Source organism: Sinocyclocheilus grahami, unplaced genomic scaffold, assembly GCF_001515645.1.
Source record: "Sinocyclocheilus grahami isolate Dianchi unplaced genomic scaffold, SAMN03320097.WGS_v1.1 scaffold244.1, whole genome shotgun sequence".
Classification (NCBI taxonomy): Eukaryota; Metazoa; Chordata; class Actinopteri; order Cypriniformes; family Cyprinidae; genus Sinocyclocheilus; species Sinocyclocheilus grahami.
This window is the reverse complement of record NW_015505423.1, coordinates 154,539-159,797: the sequence shown is the minus strand read 5'-3', so window position 1 is coordinate 159,797 and position 5,259 is coordinate 154,539. Positions and strand designations below refer to the sequence as shown.

The following is a 5,259-nucleotide window of genomic DNA, read 5'->3' as shown; positions in this document are numbered from 1 at the left end:
AAAACAAAAACAAATATATATATATATATATATATATATATATATATACACACAGTATATATACATATACATACACATCAATACACATACATATAAAATAAGAGGAGAAAAGCTAGAATCAAAATATATTAATGCCAATACGAGTCAAGGGATATTGAAAGCCACGGAAAAAAGGTACGTTTTCAAGGCGGATTTAAAAGTTGACAAAGTTTGGGCGGATCTGATGTAGGCTGGAAGACTATTCCATAATTTAGGACCTATGACCGCAAATGCGCGATCACCCCTATTTTTAAGTCTGGTTCTAGGGACATATAGTATATCAGAGTCCCTAGATCTAAGTGATCTAGACTGAGAAGGAGGATGCAGTAGTTCAGATAGGTACTGTGGTGCCTGGTTCCGCAAAGACTTAAAAACAAATAACAAAACTTTGAAATCAATTCTGCATTTGACAGGTAGCTAATGAAGTGAAATCAGAACCGGTGTGATATGATCACTTTTACGCTTCCCTTTGAGGAGCCGGGCTGCGGCATTTTGAACTAACTGTAGGCGTGTCACACATGTCTGAGAGGCACCAATGTACAAAGAGTTACAATAGTCTAGTCGAGATGTTACAAATGCATGCATGACAGTTTCGAAAATCTTACCAGATAAAAAGGGCTTAACCTTTGCTAAAAGACGAAGATGATAGAAACAAGACCTAACCACAGCACATATCTTCTTATTAAATTTAAGACTGTTATCAAGCAAAACCCCCAGATTCCGAACACAGGTGTTACTGTAATGTAACAGAGTATCGAGATCAACATCATGAATGCTGTGATCACTTGAACCAAACAAGATCATTTCAGTCTTACTCTCATTAAGACTTAAGAAATTACTAGCAAGCCAAGAAATTACTAGAATAATGCCTTAATTGGTCACAGTAAAGGCATTTATAAATATTATAAAATATTTCCATTTCAAATAAATGCTGTTATTTTGAAATTTCTATTCAAAGAACTCTGAAAAAAAAGAATCACACTTTACACAAAAATATTAAGCAGCACAACTGTTTTCAACATTAATATGAAGAGATGTTTCACCAAATCAGCATATTAGAATGATTTCTGAAGGATCATGTGACACTGAAGACTGGAGTAATGGCTGCTGGAAATGTTGCATTGCAATCACAAGAATAAATTACATTTTAAAATATATTAAAGGGGTCATAAAAAGAACATTATTTTTGTGTATTTGGTGTAATGAAATGTGTTTATGCAGTTTAAAGTAAAAAAAACAAACAAAAAAAACACATTTTCCACATACTGTACATTATTGTTGCTCTTCTATGCCCCGCCTTTCTGAAACGCGTCGATTATTACAAAGCTCATCGTTCTGAAAAGCGAGGTGTGCTCTGATTGGCCAACTTTCCAGTGCGTTGTGATTGGCTGAATACCTCAAGCATGTGATGGAAATGTTACGCCCCTACCATACTGTGATGCCCTGTCTGGCCAGAGCGACGAGACAAAAACATGAAAACCCATTATATTATTGTATTTTTATGTGTTGGATTGCATTGCGCTGCGTAAACATAAAACCATGTCTGCATCTGTGATCGGAGAAATGACAAACAACAAGCGCTACTCTACACTGCTCAAAACTCGCGTTTGAATCGTCAGTGGCAAATCCTTTAAATATGAAAACGTACTTACAAACTGAGTCAGAACAGCCGGCATTGTAGGCTACTCTACCAGGATCAGGAAACAGTCCTCCATAAAATGCGCTGCACACATCTGAATATTTGGGTTGAACTGTTCTGGAACGGTGTTGTAAATACAACTTAACCACTGATTGCTAGTCGTGTCCTTTTTTGTAAGGCCAAACAAAGTAGTTTTGCTTTCACAACGAAACACACAGCGTCTTTATAACATGGCGGCGGCGGTGGCAGCAACAATAAAGTTACGCCGCCTTTCTTTGCGTGAACATTTGGGCGGCGTTATGTAAATCTTCCCACATCGTGATGTAGGCGTGTTTAAATGAGGCGTTTTAGGGGGGCGTGGACCAGTCTTAACTTTTATAAAGAATATCTCTTTGGGTTTGAGACTTTAGTCTTTGCAACTTTAAGGATCTTATCTATTCACGAACAGCTTGTAACACTCCAAAGAGAAAGGAAAACTTGAAATCGCATCATATGACCCCTTTAAAACAGTAATTTTTAATTGCAATAATATGTCACAATATTACAGTTTTAGTGTATTTGTGATCAAATAAATGTAGCTTTGCAAACATAAGAAATTTTTCAAAAACATTAACCAATCGTACCAACCCAAACATTTTGAACTACAATTACTACATATACTATTATAGCTACTTATTCTAAATTCAGAAACATCACCATAATATTTGCACACTGGAACAGAGTGCTTTAGATGGCTTTCCGATTGCCCGATAGCATGACCAAGGACACTATGGGCCCAAGTCTCAGATTACAAAAACAGAGGGGTATGCTTCTGAACATAAACACAAGGTAAACAAAATGAACATGCTGCCTAAAAACAAAAAAGTTGTTAGAGCACTGATTTAAGGGTTACCTACAGTCACTAAAATTGAGATGAAGAACGCAACCACATGAAAGCCTGCCAAAGTGATGGATACTATTCTCAGATGCAATTAATCACTATATTTAACTATCCAACGAGAGCCAGAAGAATGGAGCCAGAGAACGGTTGAACTGGATAGCTCATGTCCAGGAGTGAGGTCAAGGTGGGGACAAAGGTCAGATACATCTATCACATTAAAGGGGTCATATGGCGTTGCTAAAAATAATATTATTTTGTGTATTTGGTGTAATGAAATGTGTTTATGCGGTTTAAGGTTCAAAAAACACATTATTTTCCACACACTGTACATTATGGTTGCTCCTCTATGCCCCACCTTTCTGAAACGTGTCGAGTTTTACAAAGCTCACCGTTCTGAAAAGCGAGGTGTGCTGTGATTGGCCAGCTATCCAGTGCGTTGTGATTGGCTGAATACCTCAAGCGTGTGACGGAAATGTTACGCCCCTTACCATACTGTGATGCCGTGTCCCAGTGTGACGAGACAAAACCAATAAAACCCAAACGAGGCATTTGTTGCATCCAGTGGGGACATAATTACTGATTATAATGACTTATACTGTCTTTTTACGTGTTACGTATCGCGCCGCGTAAACACAAAACCATGTCTGCATTTGTGATTGGAGAAACGACAAACAACAAGTGCTACTCTAAAACTCACGTTTGAATCATCAGTGGCAAATTCTTTAAATATGAAAACGTACTTACAGGCTGTGAGCCAGATTGTCCTTGCAAAGTTGGAACTGCCATTGCAATTTTAGGGATCTCATCTATTCACAAACAGCTTGTAACACTCCAAAAAGAAAGGAAAACTTGAAACTGCATCATATGACCACTTTAAAATGCGACAACTACATACAAATCACAATATTCAAACACAAATAACGTTTCCTCTAAATTGTCTACTGTTAGTATAAGTCAAAATACTACTAATATTATTATTACTTTCAACAAATATTAAATTATTTTTGCTGTTGTTAACAATAATAAAAAGGTCTATTAAAAATAACAATAATAATAATAATAAAATACTTTAAGAATAATAATGATAACATCAATAAAATGGATGATATCGATAATATTGATGTTAATTAATAATTAAACATTTAATTTAATATTTAACAATAATTTGTTGTAATGTTTATGGCTGCTCAATTTGCTTAGACACTATGTAATATTAACACACTCTTGCAAACTGGATGCCACATAAATCATCTTGAACGGACTCAGTATCTTTGATCCCTAGAAGACATAAACACTTGTCAACACATTCCCCTTATAAATTCACACAAGCCCAAAATGCTTCAGTGGCTTAGAGAATGTTGAATGCAAGTACCCTGTCATATGTACAGGTCACTGCAAGCATACACATATGGGCTTGTAGTAAACAGATGTCCAAAGATGTTTTCTTGTAACGGTGGTGGATAAGAGTTCAATCTGATAACAAGGATTCCAACATATCACCCAGCATGCACAGTGCACACACACCAATAGCTGATGAGAGCAGATATATGTTTAACGTCTCAATTATTGCACGTCAGTGAAAAACTAGCGTGCAGCAAACATGTGACAGAGAGCTACTGTGACCACCAGTGTTTAATTTTCCCATGTGACGGCACTTTTCACTCCAAGCCCTCGGCTATATCCATCCATTTGCTGCCTGCAACTGTATTCAGCACTAGTCCCCTGAAAAATCCCTGATAGACTGTCATTTGAAGAACAAAAGCGGGTAAAGTTACACACCAGAATGGAACGCTTTATCTCAGGGGAAACAGGTGATGCACATTCCCAGACCGGGTTAAGCTCTGTCCCATAATCCAAAGCAGGGGCAGCCAGAGTCTACGATATTACTGGTTAAAAGAAATGCAGATTAACCTTGAGCCCTCAATCTGGCACTGGCATGCTGTTTGAGGAGAGAGAGAGAGACACAACTCTCTTGAACAGGCCTTAGATCAGAGCATGAATAACAACAATACCAGAAAGGACAGCAGTCTGGAAAGCCAAATATACCAATCCAGAAACAATGTCTTTCAGAATTAGACAACACATACCAAGTCTATTTGATATATTTGGTGGCAACACAGGCTGTGCAAAATCTGAAGGGGACTTGTGGTCTTCGCTTGTTGGTTTGAATGCACCATGCAAAAGCAAAGGTTTTCAATTACCAATTGCATTGTAGAAATGCCCTAATTAGTGTAATCCATGCTTAATTTATTCCTCCAATGAAAGAGTCCAGTAACAGGAGAGTTAGTATGTGTAAAATATTCAACTAGCCATGTGAACTTAATGTCTGCTCACATGAGGGTCAATAAGATTTTAAAGATTTAAATTAATAGTTCACCCAAAAATGAAAATTGTCATTTACTCACCCTCTACTCTTTCCAAAATGGTTTGAGTTTCTTTCTTCTGCTGAACACAAAAGAATGTTTGTAACCAAACATTTGAAGGTAGCCACTGGCTTCCATAGTATATATAAAAAAAATAAACTATCGAAGTCAATGTCTACCGTTAACTATCTGGTTACCAACATTCTTCAAAATATATTTTTTTGTGTGTTCAACAGTTTTGTATTCATACAGGTTTGAAACAACTTGAGAGCGAGTAAATGATGACAATTTTCATTTTTGGGTGAACCCTCCCTTTAATACTTTTATTCAGCAAGGAT

The 5,259-nt window shown here is 36.9% G+C and overlaps 1 long non-coding RNA gene across 1 annotated transcript in view; it reads right to left on the bottom strand.

Annotated features, from left to right (window-relative positions):
* Positions 1–5,259, bottom strand: part of LOC107598057 (uncharacterized) — a 10,249-nt gene that overhangs the window by 4,498 nt on the left and 492 nt on the right. The gene's annotated exons all lie outside the window — the stretch shown is intronic.